Source organism: Microtus ochrogaster, chromosome 10 (assembly GCF_000317375.1).
Source record: "Microtus ochrogaster isolate Prairie Vole_2 chromosome 10, MicOch1.0, whole genome shotgun sequence".
Classification (NCBI taxonomy): Eukaryota; Metazoa; Chordata; class Mammalia; order Rodentia; family Cricetidae; genus Microtus; species Microtus ochrogaster.
Window position 1 is genome coordinate 14,765,529 of NC_022016.1, and position 24,497 is coordinate 14,790,025.

At 37.4% G+C, this 24,497-nt stretch overlaps 1 long non-coding RNA gene across 1 annotated transcript in view; it reads right to left on the reverse strand.

The window, feature by feature from the left end:
- LOC113456633 overlaps positions 1-24,497 on the reverse strand; it is a 999,422-nt gene that overhangs the window by 255,671 nt on the left and 719,254 nt on the right. The gene's annotated exons all lie outside the window — the stretch shown is intronic.

The following is a 24,497-nucleotide window of genomic DNA, read 5'->3' on the forward strand; positions in this document are numbered from 1 at the left end:
AAGGAGCAGTTGGCTAACACAAAAACAACTCCATTTTTTTATTTGTTTTGACTGTTGAGGGGGGGTTGGATATTTTTTAACTAATTAATTTTTTGCTTTGATTTTCATGCTTGATATTGAGAGAGAGAAAGACTATGAAGTTGAAGTGGTAGAGAGGTGGAGAAGATTGGGAGGAGTTGGGGGAGGGGGAAACATGAAATATATATAAAATATATTACGTGAAACAATTTTACAAAAGGAAAAATTCAAACATGTGTTACATCTAACTTCTGGTTGGGAATTGCCCGTAGCCTGACGGTGGTCCTAGTACCATATTAACGGTACAGTTCTTCACAGCACAGGGCCTCCCTCTCCCTCAGAAGCCTTTGACAGAAAATGTCTTGCTTTGTCTGGTGAGGCTGAAGCCTCTCCAGGTTTCCTTTGTGCTGTGCTCCTTTCTGTCTGGTGACATTGACAGAATGCTCGCCTGAAGGATGATCTGACTCAGCACCGCTCTTCTGAGCCATGTTCTCCAAAAAGACAGCTAAGGCCTGCCGTAGAAGCACTCCCACCTAGCCGTTACATGCCCTGCCTCTCAAATGTATTTTCCTAAGCAAAAATAACGCCAGAGTCAGGGGCTATGTACGCTATGATCGACGTGACAATCTGAAAGATAAAAACAAATAGAGACAGTGACCAGCTATTGCTGAATGAGTGTACAGGCAAAGAAGCATTAATGGCAAGGAGACATGAGAAGACTTTTGGGGACATTTTAGTGTGTTGGAGCCGCTATATAAAATGTGCTAGACTAGGAAATTAGTAAGCAATTTAGTCTGAATACAATGGCTCACATCTTTGATCCTAACACTTTGGAAGGAGATTGCTTTGAATTGAAGGCTATAGAAAGACATTGTCTCCAAAACAAAACCTCCAAACTCAAACCACAATAAGAAAACCCAGAAGCTTATTGTGTACAGTAGGTTGGGAAGCTATGATCAAATCCAGAGTAGATTTGCTGTCTGGTAGAGAGCATTTTCTCTGTCCTCACTTGGCAGAAGGGCAAACAGGCTCCTTCAAACCTGTGTCATCAAGGCCCTCGCTTGGATAGTCAAACAGATGAAAGCCTATGATTTAATTGACTCTCAAACATGCCACTTCTTAACTTTGTTACACTGTAGGTTAGATTTCAGCGTGTGGATTTGGGGGTGGGAACACACATTAAAACATTGGTAAAACATGTATACTTTCTGTTACATAAAACTACACAGATGAGAGCTATGCCTTAACAATCTGACCCAAAATAGATACAAAATAATGGGAAAGAGGCCTTTCCAGTTACTTACTGATCATCTAATATATTTACACAAAGCCACTTGGTTGTGCCCTGGCTATCATTTTGACTAACTGTCATAACAGTTCTTCTAGTTGAACATTTCAGCTATTTTTTCTACTTTATTGTTATAAAGAAGAGTTGATTAAAGCAGTGATCAAAGAACATTATTATCCCTTTTACAGCTATGTAAACCTAGTTGGGAGTCTTTTGTGATTGATATTTTTTGCTTTGCTTATGTGGATTCTTCAGAAACCAAAAGATGATGTTCAATGAAGTCCTCTTAATTATTAGAAATGTAGAATTCTATTTTTACCAACAGAGTTTGGAGATTAAGCTTTGTAGAATAAATAAGGGGCCATGTTGCTGACGGCTGAAAAACAAATCCTCCCAACAATATTCAAAAGCCTGGCTAAGCTAGGGCTGAGATATCGGTGAAGCAGAGTAAATATTTCAATGGATATTACTTTATGATGAGAAATAGTAATCCTCATATGCCAGAATGCTGGTGGTGAATTTGTACTCTGGCCAAATGTTGCTTTTATGGGTAACTGGGGGCTCTATGCAACTTTGGAATCCATGGTAATGGCTTTGCAAAAGAAACATGTTAAGCAAGTCTGAAAGCACAGCTATCTTCAATGATCACTTTAGATGCTGTAACTGACTCTGCACGTGGAGATTGTGTCGAATCACTTCAGATTTTAGAACTTAAAACACTAGAGGTTTGGAACTGCACACCTGCTCCTGTCTGAATCTATGCCAAGGTCTGCCCTTCTGCACCCCTCAAACAGGAACAACTCAGGATCTTATTTTACTAATAAAAATCCACTTTGCTGGACTGGGACTGAAAAAGCATGGGATAAAACCGGACTCTCTGAATATGGTGGACAATGAGGCCTGCTGAGACGCCAAGGACAACGGCACTGAGCTTTGATCCTACTGCATGTATTGGCTTTGTGGGAGCCTAGTCTGTTTGGATGCTCACATTTCTAGACCTGGATGGGGGGGGACCTTGGACTGCCCACAGGGCAGGGAACCCAGACTGTTCTTTGGACTGGAGACAGAGGGGGAGGGAAGGGGGGGCGTGGGGAGTGGGAGAAGGAGGAGGGAAAAGGGAGGCAGAAATTTTTAATAAAAAAAAATTAAAAAGAAAATCCTTATTGCCAAGCTGTTCCAGTGTACAACAGAGGAGAATCATTGCATAAAGATAGGTATGTAGGAGTGGGGAGGGGAAGCCTAGAAGTGGAAAATAAAAGGTAAAGTTTTAAATCATACTTTTACTTTTTAATGTTCCTTTGCCTGTGATCTATATCACTAGTGAGAATGGTTCTTTCTTTAGATTCTCTATATCTAAGAACTTTAAAGATTCCCTTTGTAGGATAATATCTGAACTCCTGGTATTTGAAAACCACATATCTCAGCATAATTGATGAATTTTCCCTCACGTGGCTATTGTGGATATCTGACTAATAGATGAACAAGAAACCTTCATTCAGCCAAGCTGAACATGCTGAACAGAAATCTCACATTCAGCAAATTAGCACATGTAAAATATAAAGAAAACAGCCCAAGGAAACCCTTTATCACACTGAAAGTGTTGGTGCTACAAAACCAACCCATCAGGTAGTTTTGGGCCACAGCACACTCATTGTGGAGAGGTCACAGAGAAGTATCTGGTTTTTAGGTCATCTGTGGCTTACCATGCAAGCAACTGCAGCAAAGAACACTAGAGACTCTTGGCCTTGCAGCTGAGGATGTAGCTGCTGTTAATACTGTGTTACACTGCCATAAATTGTGTAGAAAGGTAGAGAATTAATTCTAAAAGACAAGTGTTATTTATGAGGCATTTTCTCTTCATTCACCCACCTATTTAACACAATAAGGAATTGTATTGCAGAGAATTCCATCCCTGCTTTTTTTTTTTCTAATTTTCATTCTTCATGGATCATGGGAGGGAGGGCAGAAGGTCACAGCCTTTCAGATACCTGTGTTTTGTGAGTTTTATTCTATTTTACTAATTGGGAAACTGTGATACAACATAACCTTGTGATTCATACTGAAGATGAAATGAAGAGATTATATGTTTTTTATGCATTTATGCATTTAACAAAATCAAGTTACTACTCTATGTTGACAGCCTTATAGAGACATTTGTATAGAAACTCTAGGGTTGTGGAGAACTAGAATGAGTTAAAGTTTAATGTAAGTATTCAGTGTGCTTACAAAAAAGTCCCTAAACCTTATCTTGAGAAGGCAAACACTTTCAATAAACTGCCTTAAAGAAATAAAATAGCGATGAAATGATTCTTAATGACATTATATCCTGCTCATAGATCAGTATCTCGTTTAATCATCATCAGAGAAGCTTCCATCTGCAGTATAAGGTAACAAACACAAAGACCCACAAGTGGACAATGTACAGAGACTGAGAGACCATAGAAGACTTAGTCCTTAGTGAGATATCTCCATTCAATTTCTCCTGTCCAGGCTCTGTGAAGAGAAGGCCGAGGGATTTTAAAAACCAGAGAGAATAGAAGACACGAAAGAAAAACAAGGTCTTCTAGATTCAGCAGGACTGATGGAGTATGAACTCAAAGAGATTGAGGAAGCATGCATAGGTCATGCACACACTAAGTCAGATGGGGTCCAAATTGATGTGGGAGGGTCTTCTGCGTATGGGTTACTTTCATTGGTTAATAAAGAAACTGCCTTGGCCTTTTGATAGGACAGCAGCTTAGATAAGCAGAGTAGACAGAACAGAATGCTTTGAGAAAGAAGCAGATTTAGTCAGACGTGATGAAGTTCCAGCACAAGATGGACATAGGCTAGAATCTTTCCTGGTAAGCCATCATCTTGTGGTGCTACACACATTAATAGAAATATGTGAAAGTTAGTGAGTAATGGCCCAGGCAGTGTTTAAAAGGATACAGTTTCCATGTAATTATTTTGGGTAAAGCTAGCCAGTGGCCAGGAGCTGGGCATTGGGAAGCAGCCAGCTGCTCCTCTCTACACCAAATGATGATATGAAGACACAATCCCAATCCATTAGTCAGAAGCTATCTACAATCGCTAACTGCTCAAAGGAAAATTAGTGTCTTCCAGTGGCATTTCAATTGGTACAGGCCCTGTGACCAGCAGTAAAGAGCCAACTGAAAGTAAACTAAGTTTTTTTTTCCTTTTTACAGATATTTTGTTTATATGTTACAGTTTCCTGTTTTTTTTTATGGGTTTCTGTTTGCAAATGTGTGTCTCTGTGTCTGTGTTTTTTGACCTTTTTCTTTGTCTCTTCTTCCTGTTGGTTTATTTTGTCTTATTTTTGTTTGTTTTTATTTTATTACTTTATGTTTTTAGATGCCTGTTTGTATTCTATTGAAAGAGTGAAAAAGAGTGCTGATTTGGGTGGGTGGGGACGTAAGGAAGTGGGGGAGATCTGGGGGGAGGTGGGGAAGGAGAAATTGTAACCAGAATATATTATATAAAAATATATTTTCAGTTAAAAAAAGAAACAGACTTTAGGAGTAGTTACCACAGGATTTTACCAGAGGTCATATGGTAGATCTTAGTTTGGTAAGAAAGGAATTTTGTTGTAACTGGAAAGTATTTGTATGCTTTATTGCAAATTGCAAACGTTTCACTACAGGTAGGATTTTTTAAACTGCAGGTTTGGACTGTGTTGTTGTGATAGGGAAAACATATCCAGAGACATCAATGAGTGATTTACAAACCAACTTATGCAGTCTATCTACCTGCTTTCTTTGTTTCTTCATTTTTCTATAACTTTCAGATTTATTCTTCTTAAAGAATACCTACTCATATCCATATACAATAATGGATCCTATCTCTAGTCCACTGTGTAAGTGTGTGTGTGTGTGTGTGTGTGTGTTAGAAGATGAAGTTTGACATCCCATTCTTTTATTGTATTCATCATAATTAAAGCTTTCCTATAATATTATAGGAACAGCAAAATTATTTTATAAATCTCACATCACATATGTTAATAGAGCTTAGAGTCTATCACATTTAAATGATGAAGAATTTGGCAAAGTAAATGGGAAGTCATATTTTCATTATAAAGTTATTACTTGAAAAACTAATATTCATGAGTTTTAATGTTAAACTATGTTAAAATGCTTACAATATATTGAAATAGTTAAAGTAAAATGATGTGAGATTCCCCTCTGTATTCTGTGAATACCATTGGTTAATAAAGAAACTGTCTTAGGCCTGTGCAGGACAAAATAGAGGTAGACAGGTAAAACTAAACTGAATGCTGGGAAAAAGAAGGTGGAGTCAGGAAATGCCATGTAGCCCCACCAGAGACAGAGGCTGGATGGAACTTTATCTTGTAAGCTGCAGCCACATGACAATATACAGATCAATGGAGATAAGTTAGTTTAGGATATAAGAGCAAGCTAGACATATGCTTAAGCTATTGGTTAAAGAATATTGCAAACAGTATAGTTTCTGCATAATTATTTCGGGAGCCTGGGCAGCCGGGAACAAACAATCTGCCTCCTACAACAGCAAAATCAAGTAATCAAGTCATTAGTCAGCCCACACTAAAGATTGATTGAAGGACCAAAATTTAAAGGGAAATTATATAAATCATAGTGAAAATATAAAAATTTCCTATTGTATAAATCAATCTTAAAATCTTTACAAGTTATGCCTGTTTCTTTTATACATAATTACATTTGCATTGGGGCAGTGAATTTATAGTTCATGGGTATTCTACCTCAACAATAACATCTTTTATGATGTCTAATTAATATTGTTTGATTTTTTTATATATAATTAGACATTTTTTCAAATCTAAGCAACTTAATTTTAGGCTTTAGTCTGGTTATTGGGCTTCTGTTTATGTCTAGGTACCCAAATACATGATGTGGAAATATATTTAATGTCCTGTCTCCGTAGGACCTGGGAACAGGGCTCTCTGGCTTGAGAGGTTCTCTCAAGGGTAATAGAGCCGAACTTCTGTGTTCCATTCAAGAAGTTTCCTCACTACGCACTCTCCATCCATAACTTCATTATGTTTCCTTGCTCTGTAGATATATTAACGTTGGTGGCCCAACCCTTCCGAGATTGTAATAATTACTCAAGAATTTAGTGAGCTGTGCTGCAGGCATAAAATCAACCACATTGGAAGCTTGTAACAAAAAAAAATGTAATAATAAACAACATGTTTTTCCTTCCTGGAAAGTTGGTTCAGTAACAGCATTGGAGCACTGTGCATTTCTAAACGTGTTAGCAAACTACTTCCTCCCCCAAAACACAAAGTGTAAGTGAAACATTGGCATTGTAGCTTATATTCCTGATCCTTAACTTGGTACATTGAAGTAACTTTACCACCGATGTTCTGAAACCTTCTGATAATCTAGTTTGTTTCTGGGTACTGATTTCTTCACTTGTTTATAAGCACCTGAGACATAGATAGCTGAATATAAAATGACTTTCTGAAAACTCAGGACATCTCTTGTCTATGTGGAACTGTCTGAAAGCCTCTCTCAGCTAATTTAACCTATTAAAATATAGCCATTTGCATTATACTCTTTCAACTGCCAATATGTGTTATAAGACTAGGAATGCCTTTCTACTTCATTATAAATACCTTTTTGACTGTGGTTTTGAAAGTACACACTTCAGGGGAGATTTACAAAGATGGCATGGTCCACGATAGTGTGTGTTAGCTGTGTTTATATATTTATTTACGTCCTTTAAAACAATTAGAAATCTTATTTTATGTGCAAGAATGTTTGACTGTATTATGTATGCATGTATCAAGTATGAACGTGTGAGTATAATATGCTTACTTGGTGCCCAAGGAAGCTGAAAAAAGGGGGACCATAGTTAAAAACTGTTGTGAGCTCTCTTATGAGTTCTGGAGATGGAACTCTCATCCTCTGCAAGAAGAGTGAGTATGTGTAACCTCTGGGCCATATCTCCAGTTCTGTTATTTCAAGTCCTCATTTAATGCTCTTTAAAATATTTATCTACTCAAATGTAGCTGGGGATATTTTAGGTAATGGACAATGAACAAACTGTGAAGGAGCGGCTGAGTTTGGCTCTGATAACACAGTTGGTAAGGTAAGGTGTTTGATGACTTGCTGCTTTGAAATGAGTTTCTTTAATGTTCCCTTCTGTGTTTTTAAACTTCTCTGTGATAGTTGGTAAAAAGATTCCCCAATAAAGGCTTTCCTTTATTAATAAAATCAGACAAATATCAGTCGGTCAATGCCTGACTCTATTATACCATATTGGTAGGAGTCTGACTACCATTAACTTCCAGTTGAACTTACTGCTTTGGACAGGGAATCCGGTTCTAGTCTCGTGGTTGTTATATATCTAAATAAGCCTAACCTCATGTCTAGCCTCATTCCACCACAAGAGATTTTCTAAAATGCAAAGAGCAACCTTGAACATTTCTTGCAAAAACCTTTCTCAGAGCCTTAATACATCACAGATCTGTGGTTTAAAATACTTTTAAGGAAAAACATTTGTCACCCCCAAACACTCCAAAACTATTGTATTTTGAAGATCAGTATTGTGTTAATTAATATAAGTTATACTTTGGAACCATACATATTAGTTTAAGCTATTTTAAGTCTTAACATTATAACACAAAAGGCTTTGAAATATTTCTAGGCTATACTTCAAATATTTTAGATGTATTATCATCTAAAATAAACCCCTAATACTCTTATCCTTCAACTACATTTTAGGCATTTGGACATAAGACCTGTTAGAGCTGTGCAGTCATGGCAATTCAAAATCACATATCTGCTATAAATATTCTGAAACCCTACACTTTTGGCACATTCCATCCTGTGCCTGTTTTCTTGCTTGGCTCTTGTTGGTTAAAATGATGAAGATCCAGAGTGACTGCATTCTATATAATTCTTCCCAAATGTTTCACTTCCTGACATTCTTCAGCCACATGGAACATTTCCATTTTCAAAAGGTGAAAAGTGCCAGTAAGAAGATAAGTTTATAGTTGGAAAATATAACAACACTGCAAGTTAAACTAAAAGAAGGAAAGCTGCCCATATATAAGAGAAGGACTAAAAGCCTAACCCCTGGCATCCATAAGCCTCATCCTTTTTGGTAGAGCACAAAGAGAGGAAACCAGAAGTGTGCAGTACTGAGAGACAGATCAGACTCAAAACACTTTTATAAAGACAAAGTGGATCAGAACATAATGAAAAAACACCCCAAAGTGAGCTTGTTTTCAATGTCTTGCTCAATTGTACATAGCATAGGGAAGCCAAAAATGAGCTATACAATTTATGTCATTTGCTACTTCTGCCTGATGGTAACATCTTTGGCTGGAGTCACCCATTCCTTCATTAGCTATGCTGTCTTACAAGCCCCCCCTGCACACAGTTTTGAGTAGATGGATCTTCACGGGAAAATATTCACGTAGTTGTGCTATAGGAGCAATCTCCCTCCATTGAATAACAGAGGAGCTAGCACAATTCACTAGAGGACCTTAACAGTAAACCAGTTGCAACAGGCTCTGACTTTGCAGTCCACCAGGTTCACAACTAGATACTTCACATGGTACAAAAGAGCTTAAAATATCCAATCCTAGTTCCAGTTTCTACCTTGCTTGACCTTGAATGTGAGAATGAGAAGAGGAGCGGTGCTTGGTACACACTATATCAACCACACACTTAATGAATATTGAGTACTATTACAAGTAATTAATTTGCAATGATCATAATTGAGGGAAGAACCTCTGCATGAATTGGTGAAAACACAAGGAAACCTGGGTTCCACATGTCCTGAGTGAACCACTGAATTAATCAGTCATTTGAAAAGGTGACTGCAAACCCAAAGGAGGAGGACGGCTGCTCCATCTGCCCCATCCTTTCTGTAAAGTGGCATTCTATAAAAATCTAAGTATAAGAAGAAAGGCAGGGCTGGGCAAGAATTTCTGCTGCTCTCAGCTGCAGAGCATGATGGGATTGCTCCCACGGGTGCCTTTTAATAAAGTTCACTTTATTATTCTCTAATACATTTTAGCAAGCTTCACTGGGTTAACCATGGCTTTCTTAAATGAGAGATTCTTTTTTCTTTTCAAAGAAGCAAATCGGGATTTCTTATCATAATTTGGTATGTCTAGAAGACAAATCTATACCTTTCACTCTTCAGCGATTGGACTGCAGCTGTAGACCAGCTGCCTTGCTCCACTGGACTCGTTAGGGATAAACAGCACACCTGCAATGATGACTGGAAAATAAAGAGCCCTGGAATTTAGTAAGAAGTTACTCAGGCTATTCTTCTCATCACGAATGACTTTTAATTTCCACAGGGCAGAACCCTTCAATAAGCCCCAAGATAGCTGCCACTTTATTTACAGTGACGTGGTGGGCAACTGATTAAGTGAAGACTTCTCCCACTGTCATGTCTGGAGCACAATGATTTTCCATCAAAAGAAAGAGCCTAGGTATTTTCATCTGAAAATGTCATATGATTTTCAACATTAAACTCTAATGATCATTCTTGGCCTTCCTACATTAGAAAGGCCATAAGGAAAATGTGACACACGATGTATAAATTTGGATCCTTTATTTTCTCTTACTGTTATTTTTCCTCAAGAATTAGCAAAACATATGATTTCACAACAAAAGTCTATTTATGTTGGGGACTAGATAAAACAAGAATTACCCATTTCCTTGGAATTTCCATATTCGTTTTTAAAGCTAATGTTCTGAAGTCAATGATCCCCACAGTATTATCTCTGCTTGTTGAAATGAAGATTGAACTCAAAATCTGCAATCCTCAGTGGGCCAAAATTATCATATTTATTTACATGGTCTACCTGTTGATTATAAATTAAAATTAGAAATACATATTATGTCAACATTGGCTCATGGTCTATTAATTTTAGGAAGTGTCATTAACATTATAAATCAGTTTCCCTGGTAGTTAAAGGAAAATTTTACTGTTTTAGTATGGCAAGGAGTCAAGAGTACTCCAAATTGAAATTCAAATTACCTCAGACATTTCTGAATACATTTGCTCTCTTTTTCTCATTACTCCACCCTCTCTACATAGACATAATCCTCCTCCCCCTTTTTAGAGATATTTGTGTATACGAGGATAAATGATTCTTTGAGAAATGATAAATTATATTTATGCTTAGTATAACTACACACTGGCAGATGTATGCACTCAATAGCCTTTTATTCATCTATACTGGAAACTTAGGTAGAGGAAATTCTATTTGTACTGTCCAATGATTGTCTATTCATAATAAGGAAAAGGTCTCCATTATTCTTCCATAATTTCTTTTCAATTATGTTGAAAAGAAAACACTAACTACTACATAAATGTACTTTCAGAACAAGGCCCTTACAAAATTGTAAAATTCAATTACTTGTTTAGAACATGTCCTTTTCCCTTCTTTTCCTTTGTTTTCCATTCCATCCCGTTTTGCCCCCTTCTACCTTCCCTTTCAAACTTTCTTTGATTTGAATAGGAAAATCTCCAGTAGATTTAGCACAGAATAGGTCTACCAATGGGATTTTCTTAGAAACAGCTGCAGAGTCTGTGATTTCTGTTACCTGAGCAGATACCTTTTTGTCTTCTTCACTCTACTGTGGTTGGAAATGCACATTTGGATTTCATGTAGTGTCTTTTCTTTTCTTTCCTTTTAGTTTTTTAAAATTTATTTAGCTTTCCCCTGTGTTTGTTTTCCTATTTCTCAAGTTTTAGTTTTATATAGTTTATTGTCACATGCTGCTTACATGTATATTCTGTCTGTTTATCATGAAAGATTGTAGAGGGATAGTGACACAGCCATATCTGACAGGGACAGTAAAAGTCATAAAGCCAGAATAGTTGTTTGGCAAAGATTCAACAAAAATGAGTCACATGATGGCCACCATGCCACCTTTGACTTTCATCTCTACCTGCGGCAGAATTAGGGGACTTTTAATATTTGTATCATTTGGGAATATTAGATTGATGGAAAATTTCTTATGAGTTACTTAAGCCTTCTCCCAGGAATGCTATTTCTAAACTACCTCAGGACAGCCCGGAACATACTATTCCCCCTCCCAACCCCTGCATTAGGGAGCTATCCTTATCTACTTGAAGGTCTTCCTTATGCCTTGGAAGTTATGACACACATAAAGAAGCCAGAGGTCTCTTTATGAAGCTATGAGGCATTTTTGAAACATTTGTCCATGTACTTGCTCAGGAGCACAATAATCAAAACAAAGTAAACTTAAAAAGGTCAACAAGATTCGGTGGGCTAGAGGAGCTGGTCACAGTGCAGGTTGCAATCCTTTCCCCATGATACACTCAGGCAATTGTGTGGCATATACACCAACAAAGTTAGATGAACTGAAGTTACCTCTGTCTTACACAGAGACTTACACTGATGGGCTAAGAATGATGTAGAAAAATTATAAAAGTATTCTTAAAAAGATATAAAATATAAAGATTGTATTATGCCAGAAGTTGAATAATACCTACAGAAGCTTTTGTATAAGCATATTTCTTGGGTACTCTGACCATTAAGAGTTAGTAATACACTGCTTGGGATATGGCAGTATGCCCAGCAGGGCTTGAAGATTGTTTTGGTTTAATGTCCTCATAGCCATAAAAGCAACTAGCCTGAGAACTGCTATCATATATCTCTAAATTCTTAAAAACTGGTTATGGGGTTGATGAGTAAAAATGGTTATGAAAGACAACTTTATCAATGTTGTCAAAACTTGAGGGAAAATGATTAGAAATGATAACTCTGTTCTATTATGATTCGTTAATGATTACCGAAAATGAGCAAAAGGAAGTAAACCAGATGTCAAAATCTAAAAATGATACAATCTATGTTCTGGAACAACATTAATGTATCCCTAATTACTAAATTTTGTATAAAACAAAGCACTCTGTCTAATAAGTCAAGCTAGAAGATTCTCTTGACCATCATGACCTGGCTCACTCCCTTCCCTTTGTGACTCATTACATCCTCTGCTGGGATCTGTCCACTGTCAAGGATGTCTTCCAGTAGGATGGACTTTAAAGTGCTGTATCTCATTTCTAACTGTACATTCATCTGTAAAATCACTACAGGGAAAGGTAACAAAGATTCATACTAATGCATGTCACAATGTACTTTCTGAAATGTACTCATTGACCACCAGTACCTACATGGATGTCTGCTTCTAGTCATTTTAGGGCTGAGTCTGTACATGCATGAACATGTATGGTAGCTAAATTTTGAGCTGTATTATCTGATTTGTATACACAAAATGTATTGAAAAGTTATCCACTGTTCCTCACAGTTTGAAACTATGAGCAATTGCACACTCTAGAGATGCAATTAATGAATAATTTAAGGATGTAAAAGTGAAGAAACTCCTTTAAGTGCTAAAACTAATCACTGAATTTTTGGCTCATATTCACGAAGAATTAATTATATACCAGGATAGGTGAGGCATATATGTAGTAGGACACTTTTTACTCTTGTAGTCATAAAAATAAATATTTTATAGAATAGAAAAATACTGTACTCTACTGAATTAACAAAAGTTATACTAAAATACTATGTATGTACTCATATATATGTATAACCACATATATACATAAATATATAGACATTTATATACACAAACACACACACGTAAAATTAAGCTTGTTGCTGTGACCTGTATAGGTTTGAACAGGGGCTCATTCATATCTTGTTTTTTTGGTTTACTTATGTCATAGATTCTCAGACATCTGGTCTCTCTTGACCATTGGTGTTATAGGAAGCTTCAGTGAGGAATTTTGTGTCAATGTGTGTGATAGCAATGCTTGCTGATTGAGACTTTGATGAGGGGTCTTTAGACAATGAGATACCCATTTCTCAGTATCATTATACGTTGGTGTTTTCTCAAACACAGTTAAGTTCCTCATCTTAGCCATTGTTCTGGTGTCTTATGTGATTCTTGTTCAAAAGGATCTGCATAGCCTGGCCAGTTTGGATGTTGACCTTCCTAGACCAGGATGGAGGGGGGAGGACTTTGGACTTTCCACAGGGCAGGGAACCCTGACTGCTCTTCAGAGTTGAGAGGGAGGGGGAGAGGAGTGGAGGGAGGGGGAGAGGAGTGGGAGGCTGGGAGGAGGCCAAAATTTTTTTTCAATAAAAAAAATAAAAAAATCAATAAAAAAAGGATCTGCATTCATGCACTCATTAAGAGCCTTTATGGCTCTTATTTATTTTGAGATCCTGATTTTTGGCTTTTTTTTTAAAATTTTATACTTCTGGTTTCTTTTTGGAATGTGGTTCAGTGGTCTAGTAGCTGTGTATTAATATGGAAAGGTATTAGGCAATGTAAGCATAATCTAAAGAGTTGTAAGTAGCTGTTTTCATTATAAGTACTTTGCTTTGTGTCCATATCCCAAGCAAGTGAAATAAATGAATTTTCTGCCTTTGGAGTCTCAGAGTGGATGGAGTGAACTGGTATATTTCTCAGCATTAGTTAAGTTTAATTTCCTAGCCAAAATTTAGACAGGAAGTCATGACTTTGGTTCATTTTGGTTTTTTATTTTGTTACTGTGGTCACATAAGACTACAATTGCAGAATGAAAAAAATAACACTAGCATAGATTTGCATTGTAACAATGTTTGGAAATTCTTTGCAGTTTTGGACTAGCTCACTTAAAAAGTTCTGAGGTTTTAGGCTGACCTGGGACTTATTCTGTGAGACCTTGGGTAAATTTGCTCTTTTATGGCCTTGAACCTTCCCTTAGAGAAGACTTAGAGACACAAAAAGCACTTTAACCTAGTCTGTCTGTATTAACATGAACATTACGGATTCCTTTTAATCACTGCAAGTAGCTGAAAGAATGATAAAGATTTCCGCAATGCTTCCTGGGAGATTCATGATTCTGAAAAGAGACCAAAACCTAACTAAATGGTGTAGATGATTGATGTAGCTTTTAAATCATTGTAAGAAAGCAAAAGAAGACTTTCTCAATATTCCCTAGGTAGAAAGGGAAATACCCAGCTCAGGTAATAGAAAGTAGGCTATGGATGGAAGTTCAATTCTGATAGAAATGGGACAGACATATAGAGTATAAGGACATATCTCCCTTCCTGATCTATTTTCACTTTTCCTCCCACTGCTCTATGTCTGGTGAGTTCAGCTTTATGGAATTTGCCAATGAGGACATTTTACTTTGTGCTTCTGTATGGTTCAGGCAATAGGAGCTACTTATAGCTTAACATTAGAAGGGAAAAAAAGAGTTCTGTGACTTATTTCCCTTGCCATTTTTTAAAGAGCTATTTTTATTTTTACATACATGTCTATGTGAGTGTACTTCACATGTGCCTGTGAAATCCAGAAATGGTTTGGATCCCTTGGAGCTGGAGTCACAGATGGATGTGAACCTCTCACCATGAATACTAAGAACTTAACTCTTGTCCTCTGGAAGAGCAAGAAATCTCCTTAAGTCTGGGCCATCTCTCCACCTCTCTGTTTCTCTGTGTCTTTAGTTGTCACAATATGTGGGTGCTGTGGGAACTCCTTCAGCCAATAGCCTTTAAGATACCAGCCCATTTGGGTCATGGTCTCATGTACTATAAATGTAGATGAAAGGCGTGTGTGGTACTCTTGCCTGCTGGATTCAGTTCTAGTTCTCAGAGCATGCAGAGAACTGAGGATTGCTACCCTTTCTGTGAGTTTATTTATCCCCAGATAAATAAACCTTTGTTGAATTCCAGTCTGGGTGATTGTAGAATTTTTTGTGTACCAACAAATTGGCACCCAACTTCATCACCCCCATGACAGCTGGACGTAAGTCTAGAAAATGACGTCCCCTCTCATAGCAAAGTTTGTCTTCAGGGTTAGTGACATCTATTAGTGGTTGGTTGTAAGTGGTATAGGGTTGGGGGTGGAAATGAAGTAGTCTCAGGGATATCTCTTGAAAAAATAAGGGGGTGGAGAAATGAATGGGATGAGATAATAGATAGATTAGCGTGAGCTTAGACTAATAATAGTAGTGAGCAGTATTGAAATCACTTATGAGATATTATTTACAGACAATTTATATTGGCATGGGTTCTTGTATATTGATACAAATCCAAATTGTATTTGTTATATTGAATATGCTTATATCTAAAGTTATTTTGTCATATTGTATGCATGCATGTTTCTACCTCTGCTTAAGATATTTTTTATATTGATGCAATTTCAGGATATTATATTTATCATATTGCACTATACATTTCTACCTTTGATCAAGATACTTATATATTGTCTACATTTTAATGTCATTGTCCCCATTTGCTGCACATTTGCTTAAAGATTATTTAATTTTTTAATATGAAGCCTTAGCCTTTAAACTATATAAGTATGAAGAATTATAGGTTAATAATAGTCATCCATGTTTATCATGCTTAGAGTAATCAGGTTCTTTAGATGCATAGAAATTGAATTCCACATAGATTGGTAATCTTCTAACACTTCAGAAAACTGTAGAATATGGCATTTAGGTAACTTATGATTCTGTTGATGTGAGACACAATTGCACCTGGCAGCACCAATCTATTTCCAGGAGAATGTTGGACACTAAAGACACTCTACTTGGAGCTTGATTTCTTCTTGGCAAAATTGGCCTTGGGGCAAAGAACTGCCCCTACCTAGACAACTGACAAAATGCAGTGCCCAGATTGAACAAGCAGGTACAATAAAAAAAAAGTCTGCCAAATCTTGTCAAGACAGGGTAAGACGGTTTTCAAATTGTCCTGCCTCTGAGTATCTGTCAGACACTCTAGGCCTTACCCAAAGTTGGTTGCCCCAATGTTGCAAATGAGACTTTGGGTGTTTACTCATATAGCCAATTGTCTCTGTCATTTCTTGCACCGTTTGAAAGTTGCTTGATTGCACTTCCTCTCCGTTCAATAGTATTATTTAACTTCCCAGGTATTTGATGGAGTTCAAGACTAGGAAGTCATAGTTACTTTCCTCTCATGACTTAGCCAAGCCATTTTTAATATAAGACTTAAATTCTTTAGGATAGAATAGCGATTGAAACATTTAGCATATGTTTCTTTTATGATGCTGTTCATGCTGATTGTAATTCTAATTTTCATGTATGTTTTTTGCCTCTTCTTTTCCTTTGGTAATACTTGATATTTGTTCTTTTTATATATAATCTTGTATTAGACTTAGTAGTCTCATATTTAGACAAAAGGGGGAGGTGCTGTGAAAACTCCTTCAGCCAATAGCCTTTAAGATACCAGTACACTTTGGCAGTGGTCTCATGTACTATAAATGCAGATGGACAGCAGGTGCAGATCTTTTGGAACTGAATTTGGTTCCAGTTCCCAGTGCACAAGAGGACTGTGGATCGCTACTCTTTTGGTGAGTTTATCCCCAGTTAAATAAATATTTGTTGTACTCCATTCTGGGTGGTTGTGGAACTCTTTCATGTGCCGTCATGTGGGGTCAGATTTTGGTCTGATGGTCCACTTACGGGTCTTCCCAAGTTCTGATAATCCAGTGTCTCTTCAAGCCACAGCACAGCGGGTTGCTCTCTTTTAATCATGCCCACCTCGCTGTAATTACTTGCTCAACTTATCAGAAGAAACTGACTGACTCATCTACAGTAGCTTGCCACACATCTCCCACCTGCAGCCACGTAATAAAGGCTTGTTTATACTTTGTTGTACTAATGGGGAGTAGATTGACCCTTTAAGAGGTGGAGCCTACTCAGAATCCTCTGACCACCTGTGTGTGTGCCCTTGAAGAGGATAGTGAGTCCATATGTTCCTCTCTTTCTTGCTCTTTCCTTATTCTGTATGTGCCAGATGCTATGAGTTGAGCAACTTCTTATTTTTATTGCTTTTATTGAGGTATACATTTCCCCCATTTTTCTTGCTTATGCCCGTCTCTACGTTTACCATGCCCCTGCCCCCTCTCCATATTCCCAATTTACTCAGGAGATCTTGTCATTTTATCCTTCCTAAGTGGAAACATGTATGTCTCTTTTAGAGTCCTCTTTGTTGTTCAGGTTCTCTGGGGATGTGGACTTTAGGCTTTATGGCTATTCTTAGCTTTATGTCTAATATCCACATATGGGTAAGTACATATTATATTTGTCTTTTTGGGTCTGGTTGCCTCACTCAGTATCTTTTTTTCTATTTCCATGCATTTGCTTGAAATTTTTAAGATATCATTATTTTTTTTAATGCCAAGCAGTTTTCCATTGTGCTAATGTAGCACATTTTCCTTATTCATCCTTCTGTTGAGGAGCATCTAGATTATTTCCAGCTTCTGGCTATTACATATAATGCTGTTACATACATAGTTTGAGCAAATGTCCTTTTGGTATGATTGACCATCCTTTGAGTATATGCCCAAAAGTGGAATTCCTAGATCGTGAGGTGGACTGATTCCTAATTTTCCGAGAAACTGGCATACTGGATTCTAAAGAAGTTGTACAAATTTGTACTCATACCAGGAAGTGTTCTCCTTACTCCACATCTTCTCCAGCATAAGCTGTCATCAGTGTTTTTGATCATGGCCATTATGACAGGTGTAGGATGGTATCTCAGAGTTGTTTTTATTTGCATTTCTCTGATGTCTAAGGATATTGAGCAGCTTCGAAATGCTACCAAGAGAATAACTTTCTTTGTCAAAGGCTCTTGCTCATGGCTTAATGCCTTCTTCAAGTAGGAAAGCATCAAGACCAATTTTTTACAGAATGAAACCCTGCAAACTTTGAGCCAAAATAGACCTTTTTTCTTTGGTTCATTATCTCAGATTTTTTTTTTTTACAGTATCAAAATTCTCTGTTTATTTTCCATCTTTGTACAGCTTTGTTTTAACCTCTATTTCCTTTATTTTTACTTTTAGGAGCAGCGGGGCTGTGTCCTGCCACCCAGCCGCCCACATGGCTAGCTTATGCCCTGAAATAATTACATGGAAACTGTATTCTTTTAAACACTCTTTGGCCCATTAGTTCCAGCCTCTTCTTGGCTAACTCTCGCACCTTGACTAACCCATTTCTAATAATCTGTGTAGCCCATGAGGTGGCTTACCAGGGAATTTTGCCTCATTGGTCTAACAGAAATCAAGCCTATATTAAAAAATGGACACAGCCTCCAGAGAAGCTAACAGGAATTAATTACGATTGTTGAAAAATCACTATAGTTTAGTTTGGTTTTTCTTTTCTTTTTCTTTTTTTTGCAGAAAAAATTTCTGGGCTTATCAGTTCACATATAATGTGCTCATAGTTTAGATTACATTAGTTACAAATTGTTGGAGTGGAGTGTGCATATTCTGATTACCATATACGTTGCTTCTTTTCGATATAATATAACAACTATGGACTGAAGGGGCCATTAGAATTAATGTCTATTCTAGGATGACCCTGGTGGCTACAAGGTGGGTAATTTTTCAGGGCTCATCTGACATAGCTTCTGCTTTTCTATATAGCTCCATAAATCTCACCACACAGCTCCTTGGGGAATGGCTTATAATTCGCCTATTAGTCTCACATCCTGAAAGGTTAGGAAGCCTGCAGCTTTTGATTTAAATATTATACAATTAAGTGGTTATTTGGGAAAAGAGACCTATGAATAAAGAGATTCTAAAACACATAATAACCACAGCATATAATTATATACTATATAATCAGCTCTGTGGGTGATACAAGTCAAACAATATGAGGTGTTTATTACTAGAAAACTGTATTATTCAGAATCCTAAGAAGCAGAATGCACTCGGAGAGAAAATGAGTTCACATGCTTTCCAATGCAGTTGAGAATATGGCACTATCATTCTATCACTGAAGACTCAAGCTCTTACAAAGGGAGGCACTATAGGTGTGCTCCAGTAACAATCCCACAGCCTACAGATTGACAGCCATTTTACGTCTTTATTACCAATGTCATAGTAAGTTTTTTTTAATGAAAATTTAAATTCTACTTCAAAATTGGGATTTCAGGGCAGCTTTCACCATCAGTACTTGTTATGATTGTTAAGTGGCAGGGACTTTTTTGTGGCTCATGCTTTCTATCTTGGTGTCTACAATGAAATGTATTTCACTGGGAGAAGCTCCATCTTGTCAGATTCTTAGTCATTGCATATTATTCCCCCTTATTGTCTTTTCACACCAAGGTGCTATGCTGGGAGTAGAATAGGTCAAAGAATTTCAGGCAGTGCCTGGATTTGAGAAGAGCTGTAGACAATTGCCAACAAGGAGTCAAAACTTTCAATATGACTTTCCAAAGAATGCAATCTGGTAAGTTGAGTGGGCAAGGCACTGCATCCTTTACCAGGCAAACACACAAAAACTAAGCCCTAATAGACACTGATTATAAATGGAAGGATTGTAGCAGCCAGTGGGCTCAAGAACACTACAAAATCACAGTCCATAGAATCAACTGAGCAGGGCACACAGGGACTCACAGAGACTGAAGTGACAACCAGGGAGCTAGCATGGGCCTGAGCTAGATCCTCTGTATATGTATTTTTGGTTGTATAGTTTGGTGTTTTTGTGGAACTCCTAACAGTGGGAGTGGGAGTTGTCTCTGACTCTTTGACCTGCTCTTCGGACTCTTTTCCTTTTACTCAGCTATGTCATCTGGTCTTGATTTGAAGGTATTGCCTAGTTTTATTGTAATTTGTTATGCTGTGCTTTTAATATACTTGGGAAATCTGTTCTTTTTTGTAATAAGGGAAATGGAGGAAGAATGGATCTATGGGAAGAGAGAAAGTTGGGGAGGGGAGGGGCTTGAAGAGTTCAGGGAGGGGAAACTGGTTGGTATGTAATAGATGAGAGAAGAATAAATTAAAAAATACGGTTCCAAAATTGAAAAAAAGATAAAGACCTGTTTTAATAGTTATTAAGTTTGTTTAACTTGATATACTCTAGAGAAAACTGGCATAACTAATGAGCATGGAACTGATTTTCATGAGACGTCTTCTTCAATCCTCTTACTTAAGGAAACCAGGATAAATGATTTCTAATACAAATGGCCAAGACAAGAATCAACTAAGTAAGATATTTTTTTTTTTCACACACAGACAAGGGCAGGTCTGCCTATGTTAAGAACACTCAGAGAACAAAACAGACTGTAAAGGAGACTTAAGAACCATGTGAATTTTATGAACCTTCATCACACTCCATGCCGTATGCATGCTTTGTCAGTCTGCTTTCCAGGGTAAGGAATTCTTTTCTCTGCCATGTTAGAGTATGTATTCTTATTATTGCATTCCACAATGCCACAAACTCAGCAACCCTAAAAGGAAATCTGTGTCATGGCTATGTGCACTACCCTGAATATCCACACTGAATTTTTATCAGACTCTTGGTGCTGTTTTAAATGATTTCAGCATGTCTAGAGTATCTGAACTTTTTTGAATGAAACAGAAAAACACCACAGATATACTAACGGAGGCAGAAAGAAATGGAGTTTAATAAGGGATGCATTTAATAAAGTACACTTTTCTTTAAAGCTGAGCCATGGTATTTGAGAATCCTCATCAGTTCTTATGCTTCATGTATCAGGAACAAAAAGCAGCTAAACTCTGATGCACTAGAAAGAGCTTCTGTAGCAATAATTAATATTGGGCCACCAATGCTAGAATTCATCTTGGGAGCAGGGAAAATAAATGTGCCATAGGAATTCCCATAGTGTGGCATTGACATTGGTGGGTCTCATCGTTGATCATTGGTGATAGCAGCAGAGTGATCACTCACAAGGCAGACCTAATAATAGCCTCAAATATGGAAGAGTCCTCACTTGCTGCCTCTTCTGATAACAGGCCATGTTAAATGATTGTTTCTCTCCACAGAGCAGAAGCAACAAACCTCCATTTCATTTCCCCAGTGCATTGTAAGTACACCCGAGATCAGCTGATTCACATTTAGGTAACTATCCCTTTTGATACCAATTTTCTTCCAGATATAAAATTCTATTTTAAGGAAATATAACTTAATATGCCTTCATAGTTTCCACATGTGTGGACTCTGTACTCTACCCAGATCCAGACAGACAAGGAACATGAACTGTGGAGTTCATGTTAACTATAGCAGCCATGAGAATGTGACATTTTTTTTTTTTTGCCTAGTGGTGTCAAGGAGAGGTCATTGTCACCATTGGTTCTGCGACTGAAATACTACTACTTTAGTCTTTTCCATGTAACAGTCTCATGGGCATCATGTTGATGCCCAGGTTGTGGTATTTAGGTACAATAAATCATGTGGTATCTCTAAGCAGCTTCAATAACATCATGCAGTGTGTCATCATGCTCTAGCTCTTGGTGTCTGAGCCTTTGCAGCCTTGATGCCTTCATCATCAGTTGTAGCTATATACAAAGAGCCCTTTTTTATTATTAAAGTAAACCACAGGCTCTCTGTAAAGTTAAAACAGTGACTCAAAGTGGTGGAAATGCAAAATAAAAAAATGGTTTGGTCCATGGCTATTTCTTTCTGAAAGCATTTTTACATTGTTTATTGAGTAAAGTCAATATTTTTAAAATAAAACTTGTACCTGACTCCAAGATCGTGTTAAATTCTCATAATAGAGATGAAAACATGCTCCCCTTGTGTAGGTCAGCTTCCTTTTTCTGCGTAAAATGCCAGTATTCTTTAATAACAGCATTCATATTTTAGAAATCCCCACAAAAGAACCAATGGCAACTTTGCCTTTGAATTGAGTGTTACAAAAATATAAAGGGTATACAGGCGAGTACACCAAATGATTAGATCAGAATCCAAAGGAATGTTTCGTATCCTTTCAGAAGTTCTTTAACAGAACTGTCTAAAGAGGAAATGAGTATGTTTACCTACTTTCATAACAGGATAGCTGGACAGAGATCAGTCTTACATTACGCTGTTTCTATCAACTGCTGTGTTTACACCTGAGACAATCTTAGGAAGGAGAAGATGGCCTTGCAGATCTGGCACAATGAAAGTGTATTTTAAACACATTCCCCCTCTTGCAACTTATGCAACAATAACAACTCATAACCGTGTTCAGACAGGCAGAGGAGAAATAATGCAAATGGCACAGCACTGTCGGCCAATACATTTGTGGGAACATATATGTGTATGAACATAGTAGAAATAATTATTTATTGATCATTACACAACCTTCTAACAGTTCAGAATCAGTCTGTCTATTGAAAAAAATAAAAAATGCATATTTTAATGAAGCTAATCAGAAACAATTACTCTTAAAGTTAAGCAAGTAGTCATGCAAGAATCTCTTTAAATTGCGTTCAAGAAACTTTTTTTTAATCTAGAAAATTTGAAGAGATTAACTTCTAATGGATGCTCAGCATGGAAAATCTCACTCCTAAGGAAGAAGTATACTTATATTAGCTGAGGAGAAGCAGAGACTTCACACCACCAGCAAGAAGCAGATGCACACAGAAAACATCTTTGCTTTCTGGTTATGAACATAAGGAGGAGTGGTGATACACAGAGGAAATACAGAAGCCGAAACTTCTGTTTGCTAAACTAGCACAAGAAATCAGAGGAATTGGGTCTCACTGGCATGCGCAGGAAGATTTGAGGAATCCTTCCATTAACTGGCCAAGGCTCATAGAATTGTAGGATTTTCTTTTAATCATTTATTTGTACCTCCCTCAGGGGTTGCAGCAGCACAATCCCTGTGATACTATACTGCACTGTGTCCCTTCTCAGACCTCATTCTTTTGGGAGGTAGCAATGACTAGTACTGTCCCTTCAAATTGTCTCGTCCATTTAACATTTTCTCTGTGCCATGTGAAAAGTTTCATCTAACTGTTTGCCCTGAAGATACCATGTTTCTCTAAGGGAGGTAGCATGGTACGTTTGTAATATCCCAGAGATGGAGTCCAGTGTCAGCTTCGTTTCCCCTTTGTGTCAGGTGTGTTTCTTAGATTTTCTGAGACTTACCTAAAAGCAGATCATCAGTTATTCAACACATGATCTCTTTGAGGCTCGTATAAGACAACGTAAAGAAGACACCTAGGTTAGAGTTGTTAAAACGTGGAGAAAAAGAGCGAGCTCTCCTTTCAATCCACTGGAGAAGCTTGAGGCTTAGCAAGTGGAGGTTATTATGAGCCTAAAAACATTTTCCTGTACTCCAGACATAGCACCATGAGGGTGATGACTAAAGATATTTGCATTATGGGTTAACCCCCAAAATAACTTTTGAAAATGGCAAAACTGAATCACAAGTACAAACACTTGCACAAATTCTGGGAAGGTCAGTTTTATGGCTGCTGATGATTTGGGTAGGTGCTTGTGGGGAGCCTTAATCCTGGCCTTCTTAATTTGTCTTCTAGTGATAGCCTAGTGATACACTTCAGAATGATGGTTGTTAAAATGCCATAGCAAACCTGTAAGGATGTGACTCCACACCTGTTTCTAATGTGTAAACACTGAAGCCAAGGGGAAAGTGGCTTTTAATGGTAGTTTTGGGATTTTTTAGTAATTTGGATTGAGAGTCAGTGGGTACATTTTTACTGCCCCAGCTGAAGGGTCTATGGTCATGATGTATAATGATTATGGAAAGTAGTGGACATACCATGGATAGGAATGATTCATAAATCACAAAACGTTTCCTAATACCTGTTGACCATTAGTACCATTTTTATAGCAGTACACATTATAGTTACACAGCTGTGATCAACAACAAGCATAAACCTCATCCCATCCCCCAAATGCTTCTGCATAGGAATACTTCCCTTATTTGTACCTTCATCCCAATACAAAGGCAAGTCACACTCATGAATACTTACGTTTTGTTATTTAGAATAGAAAAACTCATATCTGTACTTTCCTTGGCATATCTGTACCTATCAGTCGAGATCATCAGTGCAGTTAACCTTTCCTTTGCCAACACATAGTGATTGCAACAAAACTACAGTGGAATTCTAGGGCTTTTTATCACTAAATACAAGAGTGATTTGAGCCATTCTGACTGTAAATTTGAGTGGTTTAAAATATGCTTTCTATAAACAAGAGCTATATTTTATTTATTTGCTTCACTTTGAGACACATGGTTTTAACTTTGGGAGAAGTCAGTGACTTCCTGAGAGCAGAAACAATTACACAAGAGAAGTCAGTAATAACTCAAGAGCTGGCTCCCTCATTTAAACATGGCTCGAGCTGTCTATAAGCCGAGGTTCCCAGAACATCAAATAATTACATGTTAAGTAAAATCTTTTCCTCAACAAAGACTATAAAT